Here is a 27,799-nt window from a genome sequence, read left to right on the forward strand (position 1 = left end):
TTCTTCTTCCGGGATTTTGAACGAAAATCTTGATGTGGAATGCACGATGTGGCACACAGACCACAGATCGCTGGTCCACATTGCAGGCATAAGCAGCAACTGAATAGTATGAGAAGGCCAATACCTAGGAAGGATAGAACTCTCCATCCCCAGGCTGATAACACGCTCCAAAACCAACCGGACCAAGTCCAGGTGCCTGGATTCTGGTGTATCTGGCTTACAATCTTATGGAGGCGGGTTATGGCTTTATATACAGATGGCGAATTTTCTGGTATGAAAATGCAACAGCTTGATCCGATGACCCTACAAGCTCCGCCCCTATCGGCCAGGATGACGTCAAGGACAAGACGATTTTGAAGCACAACAATCCGCATAGCAGACTGCTCTTCTGTTAAATTGCCTAAGGCGGAAATAGTTTCGTTCACTACTATTCAAGGGTTCTAGTTAATCTACGTATCAGTTTACTATTAGTAACGGTACCTATATAGGGAAAGAGACCTTTATTGAAATCTGTGTATTTTTCCCATGCTGTTTCGGTGTAATCGACTATTGGGAGATCTCTCCTTTCTCTATTGTGTACTAAATGAGTATTTCTGTGATAATCAGGAGGAGCTAGCAAAACAGGTGGCAAAAGAAATCCAATGTAGCAGGTACCATCCCAATCTAGAGGCAAACGTACATATGCCGTCTGACCACATATGAAATAGGAATGGCGGGAAGCTCTAAATGTAGACTTGCCTTGATCACTAAATTCTATTACAGTGGTGCATCTACTATGGCCCATATGTATGGAACCATTCTTTCTCACGCATAATTCACCTTTTACTGAAAATACTGACATGGCGGGCAAACTTGGATTAGCTTCGGATTCGACATTCAAGATCAGGAGATTAAGCGTAAAATGACCTAATCCATATACTTCATTTTCTAGATCAGTTCCTGTTCTCTGGGGAAGTCCCTCCTTGTTGGGGTGGCAGACTTTAAGTAAAACTAAGTTCAGATTTCCCCATACCCAGTTATCTTGATAAACTGCAGAATTCGAATCAAGGGAATTAATTAGACTAAACCATGCTCCACAGGAGCCATTGTGTGTGAACGGGTATGGAAAGAGAGGTAGAATTCCTTCATAGTTCTGATAGGGAGGGAGTCGGCCACACATCCAACAATTTGTAGCATTGCTAACCTGATGGGAATGATGTAACATACTAATAAAAGTGTTATTGCGCAGCGCAAATCTATATGCCAATTCATGCGGAGGTAATTCACTAAAAGAATGTTCAGCAGTAACATTATAAACATGTCTAGAAATAGGATAATATATGTGCAACAATATACTTGCAGTAATTATTAAAAGACTTAAGGAAAATAAAATTAATAACGTCACTGTACAATGACTACGCAGTGATTTACAGTACGCCTGTCGTTTCAACATTTTTCGGGTGTTATCTCTATTCAGGTCCAAGGGATACATGTCAGAGACAATTCAACCGCTTCACCTCGGAGAGGACTTAAACAATCAAATTGCTTGACTGATTGGGCCTGAGTTTTAGTTTATAATGTTCGGAATTACTTCTTTCAACAAGAGGAAGTTTTGAGTCAATGGGTGAAGACACACGAGGTGTGGTATTCACATCTGCTGGTAGTCCATGAAATTTCTTGATATGACTTGAATGAATCCAGCCTTTCCTGCCTTCGATCTTCACGGCTGTCCTCGTCGTTAATAACACGAGCTGAGGCGACCTCCACCTAGGATCCAGCTGAGTCTTTCGATCAAAGTTTCTCACTAAAACGAGATCCCCCGGAATTACGTCATGGGGTTTCACTTCAGTGTTGTCAGGAAAAGCTGCAGCTACCTGTGAACGACAAGATTGTAGTGCAGACATCAAGGAAGCCAAATAATCTGTCAGCATATTACAGTCAATATCAGTTATTTTACGTGGTATAGGCGTCCCCCACATATTTGGTGGTCTGCCGAAGATCACTTCATACGGGGATAGCCCTGTTCGAGAGTGTGCTACCATTCTCATGTAAAAGAGCGCAACTGGTAATGCTACTACCCAGTCGACACCTTTCTCCCTGCATATTTTGGACAATCTAATTTTCAGAGTCTGATTATGTCTTTCTACGAGACCTGCTGCTTCGGGGTGTCGGACACAATGAAACTTCCACTGATATCCTAACAAAAGTGAAACGTGTTTCATTAGTTCGGATGAGAACGGCTGGCCGTTATCAGAGTGAACAACACGTGGTAAACCGTATCGTGGGAAGAATTCTCGAACTAACTGTTTGGCAGTAGTCGGGGCCGTGTAATCTGAAACCGGGTATGCTTCCGTCCAACGGGAAAGAGCACAAACAACTACGAGAACATATTTGAATCCTCGACATCGTTCCATCTGGATATAATCCATCTGGAGGACTTCAAAAGGGTGATCAGGAGGCTGAAATCCACCCTGCTCTACGGGAATGCTTTTTCCTGGGTTGAACTGACAACAGATCATACAGGTACGAACTTTTTGTTTGGCTGCTGCTCGTAAATGTTTGTTGAACCAAATATGTTGAATGCTGTCTAGCATAGCTTTCTCTCCTAGATGCGCTGGACTATGGACAGTGTTAATAATGACTTGGACCATTGAATCAGGAAGGAACCACACAGACTTTTCCTTCATCATCCATCCTTGATCCGTTTGGATCCCTCCTAATTCAATCCATTTCTTTATTTCGTCTGGTGTAGCATGTGTCTGTATATCAATTACGTCAAGAGTAGGATCTTTAACCGTCATACAATGTGTTGGCGTCGGGACTATTGTCTTTGTCATGTCGGATGTTTGAGTTTGAGCAGTCTGTTTAGCTGTTCTGTCAGCTAAATCATTGCCTTGAGAAATGATATCAGTAACTTTCGTATGTGCTTTGCATTTCATAATCGGTATTGCAATGGGTAAATGTATTGCATCTAATAAGGCATGAATGAGGGGTCCGTGCTGAATGTGGGCACCGTGAGAAGTTAAATAACCTCTCTCTCGCCACAGCACGCCGAAGTCATGTACAACTCCGAATGCATAACGTGAATCAGTGTATATGTTGACTTTTTTATTTGTGGCTTGAATACAGGCTTGTGTCAGAGCGACGAGCTCTGCGGCTTGAGCGGACAAGGTATTTATGCAATTTGTTTCAATAATTTCAGTGTCTGTTGTGACTGCGTAAGCGGCCACTAGTTCTCCTGTACCTTTTCTCATACATGAACCATCTACATACAACGTCAGGTCTGGGTCTGACAATGGAACATCGGTTAAATCTTGTCTGGGTTTCGTCGTGATTGTAATAACTTCAATACAGTCATGAGCTAGTGGGTCTGTTCCATTTACAGGTAAAAGTGTGGCAGGATTCAATGTGTTACAACGTCTGATTTCTATATGTGGCTGAAACAATGTGAGTTCGTACCCTGTAAGTCTTGCTATAGTCAAATGTTGTGTTTGCGTTCGATTCACAAGAACCTCCACTGCATGTGGTACTTGTACTGTCAATGGATGTCCTAACACTATGGCATCGCTTTGTCTGATTGCTAAAGCTGTCGCTGCCACTGATTTCAGGCACGCAGGCAGAGCCTGAGCTACGGGATCTAATGTACTAGAAAAATAAGCACATGGTTTGTGTGATCCTGCTTGTTCCTGTGTGAGTACTGACAAAGCAGTACCTTCGCGTTCTGTAACAAAGAGTGTAAACTGTTTACTGTAACATGGTGTTGCTAAAACAGGTGCTTGGCATAGAGCTTTCTTTAAGCTTTCAAAAGCTTGTGTATGTTCCTGAGTCCAAGGGAGAACAGTCGATGTGGCTGCCTCCTGTGTTGTCAACTGAATGAGTGGTTTTGCTAGAAATGCATACTGAGGGATCCACTGCCTACAATATGAAGTGAGGCCTATAAAAGCCCGCACCTCCTTTTGTGTCTTGGGTATTGGCATGTTAGCTATTAACTGAATGCGGTCGGGTGTAAGCTGCCTTCCCTCCTTGGACAGCGAGTGTCCAAGATAAACAACTCGCTGGACACAGAATTGCAGCTTAGAAGGGGACACCTTGTGCCCCTTTTCGGCTAGAAATCGTAAAACTGTCAGTGATGCTTTCTCACATTCGGGTTCGCTTCTCGCGGTGATCAGCAGATCATCGACATATTGAAGCAAAGCAGTGTTGACTGGCATGTGTATACTGTCGAGTTCTCGTTTCAGTGCTTGGCTATAGATGCTGGGGCTTTCTGTAAATCCTTGAGGTGCGCGTGAGAATTTGAAGCTACGTCCATTTAAACTAAATCCGAACAAATATTGGCTTTCCGGATCTATTGGGACGCTGAAAAAGGCATTTTTGAGATCAATTACAGTAAAGAATGTTGCTTCGGAATCAATAGCTGTCAGTAATGACGAGATATCTGGAACCACAGGGAATTGTGGCACAATGCATTTGTTTAATTCGCGCAAATCAATAACCAATCGATATACTGGCGGGGCCTTCGGATCTGTTCGTTTAAGAATCGGAATTATCGGTGAATTACATACATTGGAGTCTGTTTCTACAACCACTCCTTGGGCAATGAGCTCGTCAATGATTTGCAGTAAAGCCATTACAGCATCTGGGGGTAACTTGTATTGTCGCATTCGTGGTAGTACCACTCCTGCCTTCAGTGTGACTCGATATGGTGTAATATTCATGCAACCAACATCAGTAGGGCCTTGTGCCCATAGATGTGTAGGTAAAGTCTGCAATCGGGGATCCATGTCTCTAGACACATAATGACCTTTGAAATCACGTAAAAACAATCTTACTCCTTCTGGAGAACAACATATTATGGCTCCTAGAGCTTTCAGTGTTTTTATTCCTAACAAGTTTTCTGGACATGATTTAGTAAGCAATAAATCTGTAGTTCGGGTCAAAGGTCCTATCGTAAGTGGAAGAGGTTGTGACACTTCATTAACAATAGGTTTTCCTGAAAAACCAAGGGAAATATTCTGTGAGCCTGAGAGGGGTACCCCTGGAACTTCACTACGTTTTATAGTTGTTCGACTTGCCCCTGTATCGAGTAAAAATTTTCTGTCTTGACCTAATAATTCACTATGTACATAAGGTCCTTCTTGGTCTACAGGGACCTCGATAAGGGGTAAGTCAATTTCCTTCTCTAGGCTTGTTCATGCATATCGTTGGTAATCAGGATAGTCATACTGTGCGGTCTGGTACAGCTGTCGTGTCGTGGTTTGTGTGGCAGCAGCAGGCAACGCTGGTGCGGCTGGCACAAACTGTATAGACTGTTGTGGAGCTGGCATGGACTGTGCATGCTGCGGTGCTCCTTGTTCATTCTGATCCTGTCTAGGTGGCCGTGGTCTTTCTTTTGTAATACCTGTGGCGATATTACGCTTCAGAACTGGACAATCGTGTACATAATGACCTGGCTGTTTACAATAGTTGCATGTCCCTTTTACAGGTCCTGCTGAATCACCGGAATGTGTCGTACCCTTTTTATGTCCTTCAGCTGGAACTGTCTGGGAGACTAGCATTTTCATTTTCGTGTCTTTCATGCGTCTTTGTTCATGATCTTGTTCTTCTCTAATTCTATTGTAATGGTACTGTAACATTTGTAGCATTTGTGATGGGGTATTACCTTGCCAGGTACTCTCGAATTTTAATACTCTATTCTTCACTTGGGGCAAAGAATTTTCAACTAATTTTGTCACAAACAGATGTGGGTATGACTCGCTACTTGCTTTTATACCACTATTTATACCAAAACATTTTTCGAATCGGGCATAGAAATCACTAGTGTCTTCATCTTGCTTTTGTTTACAGGCTGAGATTGCACCCCAGTCTTCCTTTTTCGTGGTTAATAAACGTGGCAGTACCTGTACTAGTAAACCTGGTAGTGCTTTAGTTTTGTCCCCAAGCCCCGAACCTGGACCTCGGGCCTTTTCTTCATTTTCTAATGCTGTCCAATCTATCTTTTGGTCTCCCACTTCCCACTCTTTTTCCTTCAGTTTTTCGTAAATGCCAGCAGGCATCAATACCTTTAATATGGTCATAATGTCGGGATAGGTATACTCTCCCATGAGTAACATGTCTTTAATTTCTCGGTGGAAACCCGCTGGGTCTTTGTCATGACTGGGTACCACTTTCTTCATTTCCAACAATTCTATTTTCGATATGGGCGTATATACATATACACGTTTAAACTCATTGTCCTCGCCCTTTATTGGGTGCACTTCTCGTAAGGGATTCTGTCTGTCCATGTAATACGTGGTTCTTTCCTTGATGGGCAGTGAGACATGTTCTGGGCATATAAAAAGAATGTACTGCTTTCTTGATTCTAGTATTTCTTTAATTAACTTAGTACCTGAACCTCTCCATCTATTCGTGAGTAATTCAGTCAATATATCAGGTAAGGGACCAGGATCTGAATGTTGGCTTTTATATAGTATAAGAAGTTGTTGAATCATATAAATCCCAGCTAAACGCTGTTCATCTGGGGTGAGATTCAAAAATGTGTGTGCTACTGTATCATCATCATACTTTCCGGGACTGTCAATCCAATGAACGGCTGACCTAGCTAATTCTTGTTCATCCATAGAATCAAGAAAATGATAACCCCTTCGTTCTCGCAGTAATTTGTCAGCGGCTTGGAACGAATGCTCGGGGGACCTCATATTTATTTTAGGTGTTTGAAAATTCCTATTATTTTCTAGACATATCGGACGTATCGGGTCAGTAAGACATCTAGTATTATTACAAGATCTTCCTCTACCTACATAGGCTATAGTTTCTGACTGTCCTGTGGGCAGTCCTGATCCTTCTTCCTCGCTTTGCTCGAACTGGTCTACCGCTAATCTTTCTTCGTGTAAGCGTTCTATTTCTTTACGGATCTTTCGGCACATGGCTATTATACAATTTTGCTTATCATGTCTCCCTTCTGATATATTCTGGCTCCATCTGGTAAGAATTTGCATTACTTCCGGGTCTACCCCCGGTCGGTCTTGATTTCTGATCACACAATTTATGAGGAAACGTAACAGTTCCCCCTGTATTTCCACTTTCTGGTATTCCATAGCTCTGTTAATACTTTCAGAATCTCGCCCTGTTTGGACAAAATGGTATATATTATATAGATGCATAGTCATTCCTGGTAACTTCCCTAAATACATCGCGGCTCGTCTGATACGTAATGATGCCATGATCATTTCGTCCTCTTTGCCGGGCACAGGGTCATATCTACAATCTATAAGAAGTTCCTTAAGCGTACGGGCATTTATGAGTTTGGGGGTACGTGAATGTGCTGACTCTTGAAAGGTAAGTTTATTTATTCTGGGTGGCGTAGAAAAAATGTTGGTAGCACCTCCCGTAGCCCCATCTGGGGTATCGGGCGTGAAAGGATTCGTTGAACGTGATACAGCAACTATAGGTGTGGACACAGCTATGGAAGTAGCTGTAGGAGCAGATGTGAAACAGATGTGCTTGCCGGGACTTGTGTCAGGATTTGGTGCTGTAGAGATACAGATACAGGATCTTGGCGTTGAACCTCCCCGGCCAATGGTCTATGTGGGGCGGGGTTAGCATACTCGGGAGCTGCGTCATCTAAATATGAGGAAAGAAAAACATCTTCTGCGGTTCTAGGATGCCCCTTGGGATGTACTTTTATTGGGAATAATGGGGGTGGCAAGTCTTTTGGTATCCCCGCAGTAGCCTTAGGTAATCCTTCGGCCAGAAGGGGATACATACCTTTCATAAGGGCATGTCTTTGTCTGTCTACTTGTTCTGATTTCACTCGTGCACCTTCTTCAATTAATAGATTTTCTCGGACTTCACTTGAATTCTCTTTACTCTTCTCTTCCTGCCTACGTGCTTTTTCTGTACGTCTATACGATTCTTTACGCCATAACTCAATGGCGTCTTTCTGTGATTGTCTAGCTTTCTTTTTCCATAATTCTTCCTCTACTTTCACGATGCACTCTGCATCCCAGGTCCCAGCTGCGGGCCACCTCTGACTTTCTGGTAATTCCTTAGTGTAGTCTACCCATAAATCAAGAAATAATATAGCATCTAGGCCATGTTTATGATACATGAAGTACCCTGGAGTGTCCCTAGGAGGAATAGGAACAGCTTCTTCGAGTACCCCTTTTCTAGTTGTGATCTGTCTTAATTTCAAAAAGAGCGGCATATTGAGAACTGATCTGATACTTGATCTTGAACAAACTTAATACAATAAACACGATAATAAACAGTCATTCATACCACAATATGCAGAACGTATTAACACATTTAACATTTAACATTTAAATGAGCAAACAATGATGATGACGATCTAAGGAAAACTTAATCACTTAAACATAATACTCGGCATTATCTGAATTATTCTGAATTTATATACTTGATATACTAGATATACTGCTAAACAGTACAGATACACTGCTGAAACAGTGCAGACCGGATTTGTGTACCCAAACCCGTCTGGACCGGCACAACTTATGTGCACGCCAGAACGCCTCCCCAGTAATGGTACTCACCGGGTAGCTCGGAACGGAAGGCCTCGGAAACTGAACTGAACTTGAACCGGACTGGACTGGACTCGACTCGAAAACTTCGGACACCGGACTCGACTTGGGACTTCGGAAACTGGTGGGCCTCTGTATACCTCGGATCTTGCTCTCTCAGCTAGGCTCTGGTCGGGATACTTCGCACTTCTCACCGCCTCGTCTGGGTGTTGATCGCAGCCTCAGTCGCCCCCGCTTGACCGGAGGGAGATACAGGAAATCCTGCTGGTACGCGTTATTGTCCGTCCAGCTGTGGCAGGAGACCGGGCCTGCAACGCACCGCCGGCGCGTGAGATGAGAAAGTGTCCCTGTTCGGGCGCCATTCATGTGGTAAATAATTTAATTACCGGGACTTAATTTGATACAGAAACATAATAAAATAGCTCAGTAAATAAGAGGCAGAATCCGTGGTATTAGAGGTTCGGAATGGGCTTTATTCCAATGGTCGATTATAATCGGTTGCTCCAAGTTCCATCACCACGAAGGTTCAGGAAGTGAAGTACATACGTTATTGACAATCAATTACTTATATACAATAGGCATTACAGTGAGGCCAATACAAGAGGCGTAACAATTGATAGCAAAGATAACATTTCACATGCGTAGCAAAAATAGGCGTAACTGGGAGTGATTCAAAGAACGTCATCAGATGTGATGTCATAAGAGGGCGGTTACATGAAAGAATTTTGCAATGTCAGCAGAAATACTTGACAGGGATGCGCGCGCAGCAGCATGACGTGTGATTGACGTGCATCTAGGGGGTGGAGGGGACTTGACATTTAGCTCTACATGTGGCGACAGATGTCTGGAGGGTCAAGTCAACCTAATCCCAAATCATATCTAACATCCTATGTTTAAAGAACTATGTTATCCAAAAGAAAGGTCTCTTAGAGTAGAATCTTATTCTATACTGACTATACTGACTGTTAGTGCGTGTACAAGCGTCTAAGTGTCTACACTAGAAGCGAGGGCAGGAATCTTCCATAGTAATCAGGGCTATGAATTACTTGTATAAAGACAGAGAAGCCGGGCCTTTGCTCGGTAGCTGGCAGAATGTTTACTTAAACTACTAGACAGGAATGCATTGGGCAGGAATCGGAGCAGATAATTTCGAAGGTGAAATACAGTTCTTGGCAGGCAGCAAGCTGATGTCAGGCTTCGTGAGCCGCGCAGGGAATGAGACAAAGTTCATGGTCACAGATGCAGGCTCGGACTGGAGCTTCAGAGACAGAAAGCAAGAAAAGCTTGATGACAGAATCAGGGCCTACTTGCCTGGACTGTAAAAATGGCATAAGTGAACCATATAAAGGCGGTGGCCTTTTGTACTTAGGAATGGAATATCCGGCCCATTCATGGCGGATCTGAAAGAGGACATGTTTAACGGTGGACGCACATGTATTTGCGTCTTTATAACTGGAAATAGAACCGTTGGGGTCCAAGATAGGGGACATAACTGACCAGAAAAATCCATATTTCCACAGTTTGACCTGTAGATTGGTGGCTCTGATGCTTATTTGGCTCTGGATTGGTGTAGTTGTGTCACATGCCCATTGTGGGAGTGTGTAAATCCGTTGCCTGCCCCGGGGGTGTGTGCTTGTGTTAGGGGGGGGTGTGACCGGGCGTGCTGTCGTGTGTAGTGTGAGTTGTCATTGGGTCTCCCAGGTGATGTGTCTGTCCCCTCATGGTGCATGCTGGCATGACAGTGTGTGTGAGTTCCTGTGCTAGATACCTGTGCTTGTGGAGTTGGAGTTTGAGTGTACAGTGGTCCCAGGAGGGCCTTGTGCTGCATACAGCAGGGCCCAGTGTCAGCTACCTTGTCAGTAGTTTGCCAGTCCCTGTGCATTGTGCATGGGTATGTACATATGCCATATGGACTGAGGGCATTGTTGTCTGCGTCTCATTTCCACAATGTGTTGTGTGGGGCCCACCCTCCCAGCCTCCCGGACATCCAGTCTTGTGTTTGTGGTTGTTGTAGCCTTGGACATGGCCTTGCCTTGATTTGTGAAGGGTGCATGGAGACGTTAGTGGCATGAGCGTGGTTTGTGAGTGTGGTTGTGTGCGGTGAGTGCTTGGGGGAAGTTGTGTGCATTTGGCGTATATGTTGTGTGGACCCCATTGCCCCCATGTTACGTAAGTTGTTTGTGTACTCACCAGGCTCTGAGACTCCTTCCACTCCGTGTACTCCCACCGGCGGTAGCAGGGCCATCACCTTCTCCTCCCAGGGATGGTAGTGTACGGGTCTGCGGGGCGGCCCACCTCCAGTGATGTTAGTCTGGGCATATTCTTCATTCATTTTCCTCTTGACCGCCCGGCGCAGATCGTACCACCTGGCTTGGCATTCATGCCTGGTCCTTCGGACGGGCGCAACAGCTTTCACCTTGTCGACAATCCTCTGCCACATGGCAGATTTTGCAGATATGCTGGTCTGTCTGACCAATGTTCCAAACAGCTGTGGCTCTACTCTGATGACTTCGTTGACAAGGAGCTCCAGGTCCGCCGTAGTGAACTTTGGATTCTTGTCTGTGGGCATGGTGTGGGGTGTGGGTGTGGGTGTGGATGCTTGTGGGTGTGTATGTGTGTGTGTGTGTGTGTGTGTGTATGTGAAGAGGGGGTTGTTTGTGGTGGAGGTTGTGTGAAGGTGTGTGAGTGAAGGTGTAGTGAAGGTGTGAGTAATGGGGAGTTATTTGTGTGTGGGGTCTGGCAGCAGTGGGTCTGTTGCAAAGGCTCATGGGTTGTGTGTGTGGGCCCTTTTTATTGGTACATTTTTGGGTGTGGCTGTGTTTGAATTTTGGTGGGTGTGTTATAAGAGGTGGTTGTGATTTGGGGCCTCTGTTTGGCTGTTTGGATGTGCCAGGTCAGTCATTGAGATGTATTTTGTCGTGTGGATGTGTTTGGTGGTGTTGTGCGAGTCGAATTGACCCTCCATGTGCTGTTTTACAGTGTCCTGGTTCTGTATGAGTCTTTTTCGCGTAGGTGCGATCTGTACATACGCGATGCTGGGTGTGGGTGCTGGGGTACGGTGTTGGAGTGTGGCGCGTACATGCGGTGGGGGTACGGTGCGTACACGGGCGGACCTGGGGTACGGCGCGTGCATGCGGAGGTACTGCGCGTACAGGGGGGGATGGCGCGTACATGGGGGGTGTGGTGCGTACATGCGGTGGGGGGCAGGGGGTACGGTGCGTACATGTGGTGGGGGAGGCAGGGGGTAAGGTGCATACAGGTGGTGCTCGGGTCTGGTGCGTACATGCGGTGGGGGGCAGGGGGTACGGTGCATACATGCAGTGGGAGGGCGGGGGTTCGGTGCGTACATGCGGTGCTGGTGTACGGTCCGTACATGCGGTGCTGGTGTACGGTCCATACATGCGGTGCTGGGGTACGGTGCGTACATGCGGTGCTGGGGTACGGTGCGTACATGCGGTGAGGGGCAGGGGGTACGGTGCGTACATGCGGTGGGGGGGCAGGGGGTTCGGTGCGTACATGCGGTACTGGGGTACAGTGCGTACATGCGGTGCTGGGGTACGGTGCGTACATGCGGTGTGAGGCAGGGGGTACGGTGCGTACATGCGGTGGGGGGGCAAGGGGTACGGTGCGTACATGCGGTGGGAGGGCGGGGGTTCGGTGCGTACATGCGGTGCTGGTGTACGGTCCGTACATGCGGTGCTGGGGTACAGTGCGTACATGCGGTGCTGGGGTACGGTGCGTACATGCGGTGAGGGGCAGGGGGTACTGTGCGTAAATGCGGAGGGGGCAGGGGGTACGGTGCGTACATGCGGAGGTACGGCGCGTACATGCGGGGGTGATGCGTGTACAGGGGGGACGGCGTGTACAGTTGAGGGGCTGGGGTACAGTGCGGACAGGGTGGTGTACGGTGCTGACAGAATTGGGGGTGGGGGGGCTGTACGGCTCGTACACGGGCATAGGTTTACCCGTGTACATGTGTGCTTTCATTAGCTCCGTACGGGCCTTTTTACGTGCGATTGTTTATTCGGACGGACGGTCGGGATCGTACTTGCGCGTTCGGACTTGTGTTTTACGATTTGCACGTACAAATGTCCGGCTCACTCTCGTACACTTTTCCTGATGATTTTCGGACGTAAAAAATTTCCGGCGCACTCTCGTACACTTTTCCCAACGCTATTCGTAGATAGTTTTTCGCGTACGGATCGTACTTGGCCGTTTGTACGGTACTTGTACGACTCGTACGTAAAAATATACGGATACGAGTCGTACGGTATTTTTTTTTACCGGATCGGAATCGGCACCCATGTGTTGCATAGTACCATTGCATAGAATGTTGATTTTCTTACTAATGTATTCCCCAAGGCCAAGGTGTAGCGCTTAAATGTACTATCCCGCCACAAAAAGTGTGCTTGTTTCATCGACTTTGCTCAATGCCCTAAAGAAATTTTTCAGCCCCAAATGTAAAGTGATACCAAATAATAAAATTAGTTTTTTTTGCCACAATAAAGCCCCTCAACAGCGACAAAGTGCAGCCAAGTATCCAAATTCGTGTCAGTAAAAAAGCCATCAAGGAATCCAACCTTAGCAAAAGGTGTACAGGTAAATAAATGGTATTTTGCAAAAGGCTGATACCATATTAACATTGCTATTAACACAATGATTTGCATAGTACCATTGCATAGAATGTTGCTTTTCTTAATAATGTTTTCCCCAAGGCCAAGATGTAGCGCTCAAATGTACTATCCCGCCCCAAAAGTGTGTCATTGACTTTGCTCGAGACTGTAGGTGTAAAATGTCCTAAACAAAATGTTATTTTTCTACAACAAAGGCCGTGAGCAGCGACAACGTCCAGCCAAGTATCCAATTTAGTCCCATCAAAAAAAACACCAAGCAATCCAACTGTATCAAAAGCTATATAGGTAACTAAATGTAATCTTGGAAAGGCTATTCCTATATTAAAATTGCTCGTAACACAATGTGTTGCATAGTACCATGACATTTTAGAAGTAAGTGTTCCCTCGGTCAGTAACACCATTGTTTATGTTCATGACAAAAGCATTAATCCCCATTTCTGCGAATATTGGCATATGTTTTACAATCTCAAACAAACATTTGCAAATCAAGCAAAACGTGTTTGGTGTAAGCTATAAGCCTCTGACTCCAGTAGTACCCTGTTTTTGTCCAGCTAAATAATGTATACAGACTGAACCCTAGAGTACATTTACAAAGCTTATAGGTGCAATCTGAAGTGAAACATTTGTGTATTTTTGAACTAATGTACATAAAGTTGTGTATACTTTTGACGACTTACAACACTAATGCATCTACATGTTTGTGTGTCGAAACTAATATTGCTTTTGTATCTCCTTTTTTTCCCAGATAATGTCTGTCCCAAAGATGGCCAAATACATCAGCTCCAGCAAAGGAAACCATCTCCTAAAACATAGTGGTTATGTGTATTGTAAGGAGAGACATTCGGAGCCAAGGTCTCATTGGAGGTGTGTGCAATACTACTCCACACATTGCACAGGCAGAGCGGTTACTCTGGGTGACTCTGTTTTAAGAAGCCCAGACCATAACCACTCTGCCTCTGCAACGGCAATTGAAGTTAGAGAATCTATAAATTAAATGAAAGTGATTGCAGGCAACTCCAATGAACCCTGCGGTGCAATTTTAAGGGAAGTAGCCCAACACATTCCTGAACATGTTGCAATCAGTATGCCCACTATTCCTAACTTACAACGAATTATACAACGTAGAAAACAGTCAAGTAACCCTAAACGAGTTACACCCCAAACCTTTTCAGATATAAGTATTCCTCAGCAACTATCTCTCACTGTTTCTAATAAACCTTTCCTATTGCATGACAACAAAAACCCTGTCAAGCGAATTTTAATCTTTAGCACCCTCCCGTAATCTTATATGGTTGGAGAACAGTGATGTTTGGATGATGGAAGGTACGTTTAAAACCACGCCCCACCCTTTCACCCAAATTCCAAATATACACTATTCACGGCTACATTAACAACACAGTAGTTCCCTTAGTGTACAGTTTGCTACCAGACAAACAATCCTCAACGTATACTGAATTTATGTCAGTATTAAAATCCAAAACTCCAAACAAAAGTCCTAGAAAAGTAATAATGGACTTCGAATTACCAATGATGAATACTATAACGAAATTGTACACGGATACCCAAATCCAAGGATGTTTTCTCCACTTTTCTCAGGCATATTGGCGCAAAATTAAAAAAACTTCCTTATTTGAGGATTATGTGTCTGACAGCAAACTACAGTTAGAACTTAAAAAACTAACTGGCCTTTGCTTTGTTCCTCCTGATCGTGTAGACGAGTACTACACATCTATTACGGACTCTGAATACTTTACGTCAAACAAAGTGAAATTGGCACCTATTTAAAATATTTCAAAGACACGTGGATTGGCCATCTAAACAGGTTGGGTCGCAGGAGGAAGCCACGTTTTCATGTGGACTGGTGGAACTGCTACTCGACATGCTTAGAGGGAGCAGCAAAGACAAACAATGCTATTGAGGGATGGCATAACTCTTTGAACAACACAATTGGAAAACCTCACCCTAATTTGTACCATTTCTTGGAAATTTTGAGAAAGGAGCAAAGTTTCCAAGAAATGCGAATGTCACAATCATTATTAGGTAGTCTAAATCCACGTATTTCCCATAAAACAAAAGAAATGTCAGCAAGACTATTGGCAGCATTACAACTTTTTAAGTTGTATGTGGCTTCAGACTAACTTTCTACCCTTACACACATACTGAATTCGTATGCCTGAATATGTTAGTACTTGCCTGTTTAGCTTCCTTAATGTAAACGTAATTTGTTTTTTGCATTGTACCCAAATTTTGACATAAATTGAACATAATCAGCATGATAGAGCTCCATCAGAGATTAGCATAATAAAAGAACCTAAAAATAACTGGCGTAAACAGAGAAATAATTTCATATTGGACCGTTAGGTTAGCCTGAATGCATCAAAATTCAGCCAAAGTACATGGTTGCGTCATAAGTAAATCGTTGGGCTATTTCAGGTTACATTAAACTTTCCATAACCACCATTGACGTCTCAACACATTTAAAAATAGAGCACTATGATCCAAGTGCTACTGCGTTGGTTAGTACTGGAATGGGATCCCAAGTACAATTTTACATCTAAATAAAGGCAAAGAAAGCTTATTTATAGGAAATTCCAAGTTAGTTTCTTTTAAGTACCATTGGCAACTTTTAAAGTGGTTTGTGGCTTTAGACTAAGTTTCTACCCTTGCACACATACTGAATTTGTATGCCTCACTACCTTAGTAGTTGCCTGTTTAGCCTCCCTACTGTAAGCCTTACATTTATTTAGCATAGTACCAAAATTGGGACATAAATTGCTAAATGAATTCACCTTACCTGAAGAAGTTTTCTTTCTTCAACACTTGGACTTGTCCTCTCTCCATGTGTTCACCAAGAGTACTTTTTGCATTGTATGCTACAAAAAATAAAACCAATGCACACATACGGAATTCCTATGCCTGAGTTTTTTATTATTGGCCTGTTTAGCCTCCCTACTGCAAGCATTAAATTAATGTAGCATAGTACCCAAATTTGGACATAAATTGTTAAATGTATTCACCTTACCTGAAGAAGTTTTCTTTCTTCAAGACTTGGACCTTTCTTCTCTCCATGTGTTCACCAAGAGTCCTTTTTCAATTGTATGCAACAAAAAATAAAACCAATCACCTTTCCGTGTCCGTGGAATCCATAAATGTTAATGTCCCCCTATGTATTGAAAGGATGTCTCCTAATCCAACGATGTACTCCAAAAGAGTCTTGTAAATCCACGATTTGTATTCCAAATCAGCGCTCAATTCCATAGTTCCAAGAAAAACGTTAGTCCTTCTATGTAGCTGGCAATCCTCGATTTGTATTCCAATAAAGCCTCCTATTCCAAACATTCCTAAACTTTTGTATTCCAAAGAAGTCCTTCAATTTCGCTGCCAACCCGAAATCCATTAAAAATGCAAACACGCCATCCAAAAAAGCCACCAAATCAAACGTCGTTATGTGTCCAGAAGCTTCTGTACGTGACATTGTACATCCCAGCTGTATCTATGGCAAAAGGAGTGGATATGAGTAAAGTATTCATGTAATAATGTTTTTTTTAAATAACACGTGATAATTAGTCTAGTCTGGCAACTTGTCATGTAGTGAAAATGTTGTATACAAAACATCCTAAGTATCCGACAGACATTGCCACGGTTTATCAACATGAGTACCACACTATGTATATTAATAAAGTTAAAAAGTGTTACCTTAAGGTATCTTTGCCTTCCATCTGCTGTCTCTCGTATCGACGCTGGGACTGACGATAGGATCGTGTGCGCGCCAACGTACAATGTAAAAGGAAAACAAACAATAATTTGACATGTATACGATGTAAAAAGTGTACATTAAAATGTTAATAAACGCATTTTGTTAATATTTATCATGAATATAGTTCAAGTGCCTTACCTTGACGGTGCACTCCCTTCCATCTGCTCTCTCTTGCGACTCGGCCCGTAATTACGTTATTAACGTCTGCGCGTCAACGTCATCGCCTACTGTAAAAAAAAAAAAGGACAATTATTAACCAGGATTGCTATGTAAAAAATGTGAGATATGTTGTTAATAAACACCTGAATGTTCAAATGTATATGCAAAAATGTAAACATGTAAATAAAAAAACGTAATAAATAGTTTCCGATTTTAGAAATCAAACTTACCTTGTAATTCCTCCTTATAATAAAACAAATATTTGTAATCAAATTGTTTTTTGTGTTTAGTTGGTACCGTAAATGTTAGCCAAACCTATAATTAATGTATTAATAATAATTAATAAATAATAATTAACATTCAGTACCTTAATTGTATTACACATTCCCTATAAGTTATTAATATGTCATTAATCAGTCCGGCATACATACCTAACGTTAATATTAGCTTTCATTTCCTATGTAACAACCTAGCCTCTACTTACACCGTACACTAAACTTTCCAAATACAGTTTGTTTATGAATAATATAAAAGTGTGTTAGCTTACCGGAGCAGTCCCTTCCATCTTCTGTGTTTCGCGACCACCCCATGAATGACGACATTTCCGCATGAACGTGAGCATCAGCGCTAACTGTAAAAATGAAACAAGGACAATTAGTTCCATTGACTCCAATGTTAAACCGTGGGAAATTCCATTGACATCAGAGTATACACTTATAAATAATAATTCTGATAAGTGATAAAATTCTATATAATTTAATGTAAATACGAGTATTAATGCACATGTATTAATATATTGTTTCTCATGTTTCATTGTGTCAATAATAATTCAAAAGCGTGGCAAATCCCATTAACATCAGAGTATACACTTATAAATAATAATTCTAATAAGTGATATAATTATATAAAATTTAATGCGAATACAAGTATTAATGCAGAGGTATTATTATATTATTTCTCATGTTTTAATGTGTAATTAATAATTCAGAGTATACACTTCTAAATAATAACTCTAATAAGTGAGATAATTAGATATAATTTAATGTGAATACGAGCATTAATGCAGATGTATTAATATATTATTTCTTATGAATTAATAATTCAGAGTATACACTTCTAAATAATAATTCTAATAAGTGATATAATTATATATATTTTAATGTGAATACGAGCATTAATGCAGAGGTATTAATATATTATTTCTCATGTTTTAATGTGTAATTAATAATTCTAATAACGTATATATGTATATGAAATGTTATGTGTATATGAGTAGTATTGCTGAGGTATTAATATAGTACTACTCGGGGGAGCCCGTGTTTCTTTCCGAGTGAGCTGTAAGCCCGCATCCAGTCCGCACGCAGTGGGGACTTCAACACCCACAGTTCTCCGTGCCAGGGAGGCGCCGATGCCTGTCTCTAGCGCCAGAAGGCGCTTAAAGGGCGGCCGGGACTCCCGCAGCGCGGGAGCCCGTGTTTCTTTCTGAGTGACCTGTAAGCTCGCATCCAGCCCGCACGCAGTGGGGACTTCAACACCCACAGTTCTCCTCACCAGGGAGGCGCCGACGCTTGTCTCAAGCGCAAGGAGGCTCTTAAAGGGTGGCCGGGACTCCCGCAGTGCGGGACGTGCGTGGGCGTGCCCAGGCCAAGATCGGGCCCATCTGCGCCCATCCGCGACTCGAAGAGGCTGGGCCGGGCCTACCCTCTTGGCTGTGTTCCATTGCTGGATTTTAGCATTTACTGCCAGTGGCCACCCAGACAATTAGGACTTGTGGCATCGGAGGAGGTAGGATTGACTATTCTTGCTGCTTGGGGTTCCAATTTGGACATAATAATCCTCATAAAGAATCCTGGTGGGGACTGAGGTGGGAGTGCTGGACTAACTTTACAAGCAGCTAGGGTGACCAACCGTCCGTAAATTTCACGGACAGTCCGTAATTTCGGCCGTCTGTCCGTTGTCCGTGAAGGATTCTTTAACGGACGCCATTTGTCCGTAATTTTAACCGGGCACCGGTCGCACCACCCTAAAGCCGGCACAGCTTCCACCCACCTCCCTGCTTGACTCCGATCCTCCGATGCAGCACCAAAGCTCAGATCCCCAGCAGCATTGGGGAGGCACAGCGTGATGGCAAACCTCACACCCTCCGCCCTTGATGAGGTGCTTGAAGGTGACTGAGAGGGAGGGGCTGCAGCTTCAGGGGCATCTATTCAGATGCAAACAGCCCGGAATGCGTCATGTCTCTGCAATTTAGAGGGGCCTCACACATTCCCTTTCTGCCCAGGGCCCCAAACACCCTAGAACCGGCCGATTACACCAGGCAGCACGTGGTTCTCTTCACTGAGCTTAATTACTGTCAGTAAATTGTAAGCAAACCTCGGTTCTTCAAACATGCTGTGTATAATGTAATAAAATAAAGAAATGGCACAATCGCAGCAACACTGATTAACAAAGTATGGAGGACAATCAGTTAAGTCAGTTCTCTTCCAGTATCTCTTTTAAGTACTGTACATCACAGTGGGGGTGGCAAAACTAACATTTTAGAAAGAGAGCCTGTCCTCTCGTTGTCTTGTCCAGGAGGGGGTGAGGAGTCCTACCCCACCCTGGAAGAGACCAAGATGATACTAGAATACTGCATGCCCACCCCTGTGCCCACCCTGGTGGATCTTGTTCCCCCTCCTGTGATGGCTCCTCCCCCCCTCCCCCCCCCCCCCCCCCCCAGTGATGGCTTCTGTCCCCCCCATGTGGTGGCTCCTGTCCCCCCCCGCCTGTGATGGCTCCTGCCCCCCCCCCCCCCTGTGGTGGATCCCGTCTCCGCCCTGGGTGACTTCTGTCCCAGTCCTGGAATGGCTCCTCCAGCGAGGGTGAAGTTCTTGATGGGCCTCTTCTCAAAAAGGCTCAGCTCAAAATTAATATGAAAAGGTGAACGAGTGAATAAGTGAAGGGATGGGTGGATGGCTGGATGAATTAGTGAAAGGGTGAATGGACGAATGAAAGATTGAATAGATGGCTGAGAGAGGATGGATGGATTGATGAGTGAGTGCAAGGATGGATGAGAGAAAAGGTAAATAGCTGGATGTATGGGTGGAAGGGTAGCTGGATGGGCAAAAGGGTGGCTGGATGAGTGAAAGGATGGATGAGTGAAAAGGTGGATGATGAGTGAGTGGGTGGATGGATGAGTGAAATGATGGATGGACTGATGAATTGATAAGTGCAAGGGTGAATGGATGGAGGGATGAGTGAAAGGCGGATGGATGAGTGAGTGAAAGGAAGGGTAGATGGACAAAAGGATGAATAGATGGGTGAAGGAGTGAAAGGATAGATGGATGAGAGAAAGGATGGATGAGTGATAGGGTCAATGGATGGATTCATGAGTGGACGAGTAGATGGGTGGGTGGGTGGATGGATGGAAAGAAGGATGGCTAAGTAAAAGGGTCGATGGAGAGAGAAAGGGAGGATGGATGGATGACTGAAAGGGTGGATGGGGGAAGGATGAGTGACTGGGTGGATGGATGAGTAAGTGAAAGGATGGCTGGATGGGTGAAAGGGTAAATGGCTGGATGGATGAGTGAATGGATGGATGGGTAGAAGAGTGGATGGATGAGTGTACAGATGGATAGGGTAAAAGGGTGGATGGATGGATAATGGATGGATGGATGGATGAAGGGATGGATGAGTGTAATGATAGATGGAAGGATACATGATGGATAGGTTTGCAAATGGTTGAATATGTTTGGACATGGCTGGGCTTACTTATATACTATTGCGCCACCTCCTCTGATGTGTCTGTAAAACTTACCTATTGTCCTGACGTTTTGTCCTGAATTTTGACCTCCTGTCCTGAATTTGTGTCCTGAATTTTGACCCTTTGTCCTGAATTTTTACACTCACCGTCCTGAATTTGCACCAATGCCAGTTGGTCACCCTACAAGCAGCCCTCACATTCGGGGTTACATATTTGTTAATCTTGCACGTATTTTGCTGTGACACTGTATTGGCTCGTTAATAGTTTTAACAGTTTTAAAGTTATGGGGAGGTGGAAGTTACAAACAGCCTCTACAGGGGCTAAGGTTAGCTCTAATGCTGCTGTCACGACTATGGACTCTTTTCTGCTGAGGGCAGCAGCTGTAATTGATAAGGAGATCGAGCTTGTGAATAGACACCTTTAAAGGTCACCATCCAATAGCCTGTATCCAACATCTGCTGGCCTTAGTGTACCCATTGTGGAGGCTGTCATTGAACCCTTGAGTTCATCCATCTGTTCTGGGTCATGTGACGACTCCCAGGCCAACATAGGGTTACCTTTTTTGCCAGGAGCTCCACTTAAGGCTACGCACAGACCTCTTTCTCCAGTTATCATAATAGAAAACAAGGAGAGCTGTGTTTCTTACTCATTACAAGAGAAAGCTGGTAATTTAACAAATAAACACGCGGATATACATCTAGCACCACGTAGTGAGAGTACTCAACTGCCCGCAAAGGGGACCCTTAGGCCTAGTGTGGGCACAAAAAGGAAACTTCAAGCTATTGGGGGTAAAGCAAAGAAATCTAAATCAAACCCTGTTACTAAGCCCTTGGCATCTGTGCCGGCTGCTTCGAATATTGATCCCTCGGTGGTATTAGAAGCTTTCCAAGCAATAATGACTAGCTTGCTGGACACAAAGCTGGGTCCCATTCATGAGGGGCTAACCTTGATTGAGAAATGTTTAGCAGTGCGTAATTGGTCTGATCAATTTGCAGCCCCAGGTGGGCCAAGGGATAATTCGGGACTTAGTACTGTAATTGCTTCCGGTTTACCTACACATCCACCGATTAGCAACAGGGAACAGCCACGTACCCAGCGTCAGACGATTCACTTAGCTCGGGGGGAGGCAGACACAATGAGTGAAAGCCAGGTAACCAGTAGGGCTCTGTCTGCACACCAGCATGGGCTGGAAGATCCTCAAATTACCGGTGGTCGGCAGCAGGGGCTGCAGGGGAACTCAGTGTTGGAGTCACAGCTCTTACCAGTTATTCATCTTCCACCGGAATCTACACCCTATGTAGTGATCCTGGGGAACGTGCCGCTGCTCCCACTGGGTATCAAAAAGGACTTTAGCCAGCTAAAGAATAAGGTACTTCACTGGTTATCTAATAACACCACCATGGGTTTAAGGGCGGAACAAAACATTATCATAGTGCGCCAAGTTAGCAGGATAGGCAGTTTGTGGAAAATTGGTGGGGGTCACTGTGTTATTGTGAACTTTAACAGATCATATCTTGCCGAAAGAATTCTGTCCAGGGATTCACATTTTGGCCCCCCGAATTTTGGGTCTGCAGTACAGGTTCTACCGTTAGGATTTTTTTTATAAAGCAGATACACAAAGGTACACTTCAGGGACTAGCAATATGGATGCCCCCCGAGATAGGTGGACAAAAGAAAAATGGCTCCCACCAGTGGCACGCAGTCTAAATAAGTCAGTTCAGCACCAACTTGCCCTTCCCCTAGAGTTATCAAATAGATATTCTACATTATCAAGGTTGGAGGAGTGTGATTGACGGCATAACCCTGTAGAGCTCGCTGTAGAGTCAAAGTCCCAGCAGAAGGCTCCAATTGTGCAATGTGTGGGGGAAAATTGCAGGCATGGCAGATAAGTTTCAGGATCCCATTTGGGTGCAGTTTGTTAAACAATTCTCTGTGATCTGTTTCCAAGAGACTTGGTTGGTGGACTCCAATATATTCCTGGAGGGATTTAAGGCCTTCTTTGTCCCAGCTTCCCAGTCAGCATGTGGCAGAGCCAAGGGTGGTCCGGTCATTTATATATCTTTGGCAGTGGACTGCCGGATTCAGATCCTCCCATCTTCAAGTTTTGGTCTCCAGGCTCTGGTATTAAAGAGGGGGACTACTAGTATGGGCCTGATTAACTTTTACAACGCGATGACGAGTACCCAGGGAGAATGTAATATCACTCAGCTGGGCTCCTACATAAGGCAGTCTTGTGGTTTTATATCCATAACCTAATGGTGCTGGGTGACTTTAACATCCACCCTTGTGGAGATCCAAGGCTTACAAGTAGGGCTGATCTGGGCTGGCCTCGAATGAGTGGGTTTCACTTTGAGCACCTAGCTCAGGGGGAATTATTGAACAACATACTCAATGAATTTGACCTGATGTCACTAATGTCTCTCTCTGCTCCTCATAGTAAGGCCCTTGTTCCCTCTTTTAAGGGGAGAAGTAATGGTTCTTTTATAGACGAAATTTTTAATTTCATCTACCTTCCAGTCTTTATTTTGTGGGTTTACTATCATAGAAAGTGTTTCAGTGACCACAATCCGCTTTGTGTACAATTGAGTGGGCCACTCTTATTTAAAAACCCTTGGGTGGTGATACCGGGCACGCTAAGACCAACGGACGGCAGGCGCCGTCTTAAATGGTCGCAGGTCTCCCCCGTTGCCTTTCACGATGAAGTAAGAGATTCTTGTGCTGCTAAATTAGCACTCTGTATCTCGCTGGGTACCTCTTCGAGGGATGTTCTTAGCGCTTTTAACGGTATCACCATTAAGGTAGGGGAACTCTTAAGTGTTCCGGCACGTAAGGTAGTCACTCCAACTCCCAGATGGGTTGATTCATCTTGTTCTCAGGCGGCGCGGAAACTTAGGGAGGCTTTGAATTTTACTCCGAGTAACCAACTACTGATACGCGCCTGCTGTAATGAATACAAACAGTCCCTGGCCATACGTAAGGGTGCCTTGAAGGAGTAGGCATGGAGGGAGTTGTTAGAGATGAATACCCTTGGGAACAATTCAAGGTTCTGGAGTATTGTTAAAAGACTGCTTTTTGAGCATGATGCAGGGGGTGATTTGGGTTCCCACATCACTGAGGAAGACTGGGTGTCCCATTTTAAATTTATGTTTAAGGGCCCTACAGAGCAATCTCACCAGATAGACTGGGTCATCAATACCCCCGCCGTGGTTTTTGAGCAGAAAGAGGTAGAGGCAGGGATTGCTGGGTTGACTTGTAATAAAGCACCAGGCCCGGACGGTATCCCACTGGACCATTTTAAATCGGATCCACTTTTTTGGGCACCGGTTCTTGTGGCTGTGCTTAATGCAGCAGCCAGGGACGGTTGTCCTGAGTCCTGGGCCACTTCAACCATCGTGCCAGTGTTTAAGAAGGGGGACCATAATAGCACCTTTTGCTATAGGCCGATCTCCCTTCTTGACTCAGTGGTAAAGGTTGTTGGTGGGGTATTATTAAAAAGATTATCTTCCTGGGCAGAGGAGCACAAGATAATTTCTGATATTCAATATGGATTCTGTCCATGGCGGTCAACTGTGGCCCAATGCCTTAATCTTTACATGGTCCTCGGTAAGTACACGATTGCTCGCGCAGGTACGATCTATTTGGCCTTCATGGACCTTTCGTCCACGATTGATTTTGTCAACCGGGTCCAACTGTGGCAGTCCATGAGGGCCATGGGGGTGGAGAGCAATATTGTTAACTTCCTAGAGGATCTGCACAGGGCCACTAAGCCCAACGTTAGATTCTCTCAGGATCTTCGTGTCTCTAGGGATTTCGACATTGGGAGGGGGGTACGGCAAGGCTGTATTATGGCCGCTTTTCTGTTCAACCTCTACATAAACAATCTGGATAGTTTTAGCAGACACAGGGGCAGATTTTCCGTATGTAGGGCGATGGTGGCTACCCGTCCTACTATATGTGGACAATGCTGTCCTTAGAGCCAGAACTGCTAGGGGTCCCCAATCCCTGCTTGACGCCTTCCTGAAATTCATCAGGGCCCGAGATTTAGCAATTAATAATGCTAAATCCTATATATTGCAGGTAGGGATGCGGCCCAAGAAAAAGTTTCTCTTCAAAGTAGGTCCCAGGAAGGTTCCTTTGACGACTTGTCTTTTCATACTTGGGGGTTTTATTGGATGACCGTTTGAATTGGGGGCCCCTTATTCGGAAGAAAAAGGGGGAGCTGGCGAGGGTAAATGTTGCTATTTTCAACTTTGCTGCAAAGTTAGGCAAGCGCCCAATTGCAGCCATGCTGAAAGTCTATCAGGCTAAAAGCGTAGCTACAGCTTGCTATGGCAGTGAAATTTGGGGGCATATTGCCACAGATGCCTTGCAGGTTGTTGAGAACACTTTTCTGAAGCGCTTGCTGGACGCGCCTAGCAGTTTGTCGAATTTAGTGGCTCATGAGGAATTGGGGGTGCCTTATTTATGTGATACCCTGGCTTTGCACCCCCTAGTGTTCTGGCTCAAGTGTTGGCTGAATAAGGATTTAGCCCTCAGTCAGCAGATCATAAATGAATGCATGAGCCTTGACAACATGTCCCGTATACCATGGCTAAAATGTACTAAACGTTGTTTCGATGAGGTGGGGCTCCTTGAACTTTTCTTAAAGCCTGATTCTGTTGTACAAAAGGATTTGGAGTTTGTTAAGAAAGCTTTTAGTTGCTTAAGGAAACTAGAAAGAGACAAGCGAGAAGTGCGAAAACCTAGTGTTCGCAAATTCCTGATGCTAAAAACAAATCCATCTACTAAGCCTTATCTCCTGGGGTCGCTGTCTGCATATGAGCGTTTTTAATTGTCTAGGTTCCGCCTGGATCTTTTTCATCTGTTACTCGCTGTCCCAAAAGGGTGCAGTAGGGGTAAGGTGTTAGCACCCTGTGGCTGCGACGAAGTGGCTCCACAGGATCTGCTACACTTCAGATATTTTTTATTCCCCTTATTAAAGAAGTTGAATTTTAACCAGGTCCGCCCAGTGCTTCTGTTCTTGCAACTGTTGAAGGCTGATTGCATTTTTTCATCGTGGGTTACTTGAAATCTACGGTGAGAACCAGGGCCTGTCTGGACAATTAGCAGCCCTTCTTGTTAGAGGGTACGCTCCGTTTTATTGTTTAGCATGTGAGGTAGTCCAACGGGGCCCTTTTTTTAGTCTTTTACTGATATGAATTGTATTTTGTATGTAATTTGATTATATCATGTTTTAAATGAAATTTGGGATGTTGTGAAACTTTTATGGTTTTCTGCACGTGAAACCGAATAAAGTTGATTTTGATTTGATTAGTACTACTCGTGTTTTAATGTGTAAATAAGCTTCCAAATAGCGTATATAATTGTATCAATTTGTATATGAATAGGAGTATTAATGCCAGGGTATTAAAATATGAATAGGAGTATTAATGTCGGGTATTAATATATTAATTATTTACTGGAGTTTACCGGAGCAGTCACTTGCATGTTCTGGGTCTCGCAAATCCCGAAGAAATATAATAATATACATGTACAGTAATATATTACCATTATGTAGAAGAAATATAATAAACATAATTACATGTATGTACCTGTCACTTGCATGTTCTGTGTCTCGCAACCACCCCATAAATGACTAAAATCCCGAAGTAATATAATAAATATAGATGTACAGTAATATATTACCATTATGTAGAAGAAATATAATAAACATAATTATATGTACTTACCCTGATTTGCGTACTTACCCTGATTTGAGTTGTAATGGCTAGCGATGTAAAAGTCACTGCGTTGTAATAGCATGCGTAGTCAATGCATGCGATGTAAATGTTCGTGCGATGTAATGGGTGCGTTCCGATGTCACCGCGTAGTAATCACCGCGTTGTAATGGATGTTCGCCATCTGCCAAGGCCAAAAGAAAATAGTCCATCATCTGATCTTCATATTAAACATACATCTACTGGGGCTCTCACTTCGTGATAAAAGAAAGATCAGGAAGCATTTAATATCAAGATAATGACTTCACAACCAAAGGAACATCCACTTAAGGCACAATAACACTCAAAAGTCATTGATTACTAACGTAAACCCTTCTGCTTATTCATTGGGCCCAGTTTTTAAACAATGTTTATGCACAAGAATTTTCTCTGGATATAATTAGATGGTGACGGAAGGGACATAGCTCATCCCCATCACGAAACCTTGGGTTTGCATTACAAAAATAAACTACACTTTACTCTCACATATATCCATAGAGCCATCTCACACAGAGCCACACGATGTACCTACTGAAGCACATCAAAGTGCTTAACATAATCACCGCTAGTGACTGATTATTGATCACAATTCTATCCCATTCTGGTATGGGTGGTAAAGAGACTACAAGGGTAGGGTGGGAGGTCAAGGAGAATTGTTTAGCCTTGTGGGTTCAAAGGGTTTCACTGTGCAGTATAGGAAAACATGTGGCCAAGGCTGCTGTAGGGAAATATCCCTTTGTTCTAGGGCTATCAAGCAAGCCACACACCCACAATAAAGATATGACCTATGGCATACATGAACTACTGAGCAGGAGATTGATTAATACTGTAGGCCCTGACTCGATCACCTCAGCAGAATGGGTCAATATGAAGGTGACCTATAACAGATATGAAGACAGCAGGGTTGGATTGAAAGCCAGTGATGGTTACCTCTATGGTGATTGGCTAGTACACTTTCTACCACATTGTTCCTAGTATTAGCCCCAGCAACAGTCCACACACCACAGACCATATCACTACACAAGATGGAAAATGTGGATTATTAGCATCAGATATAGTGTTGGAATGTTCATGGATGGCCTAGCGCAGAAATTGGAGTCAATAGAATGGTGTAAATTTATTGATGAATATCATGTCTGTGTATTTCGAGAATCTTGGGCCTTAACCCCCTTTCAAAGGGCAGGCTACACTTCTTTTTGCGTCCCAGCGGCGAGACAATACAAATGGAGACCATC

The 27,799-nt window shown here is 43.9% G+C and overlaps 1 long non-coding RNA gene across 1 annotated transcript in view; it reads left to right on the forward strand.

Annotated features, from left to right (window-relative positions):
* The first annotated feature begins 18,704 nt into the window (after nt 1–18,704).
* The window catches only part of LOC146870012 (uncharacterized), a 171,263-nt gene continuing 162,168 nt past the window's right edge, over nt 18,705–27,799 (forward strand). The window contains exon 1 of the long non-coding RNA XR_014981682.1: nt 18,705–18,851. This is a non-coding gene — a long non-coding RNA (uncharacterized LOC146870012). The remainder of the gene's footprint in view (nt 18,852–27,799) is intronic.

This window comes from Triturus cristatus, chromosome 1_1, assembly GCF_964204655.1.
Source record: "Triturus cristatus chromosome 1_1, aTriCri1.1, whole genome shotgun sequence".
NCBI lineage: Eukaryota > Metazoa > Chordata > Amphibia > Caudata > Salamandridae > Triturus > Triturus cristatus.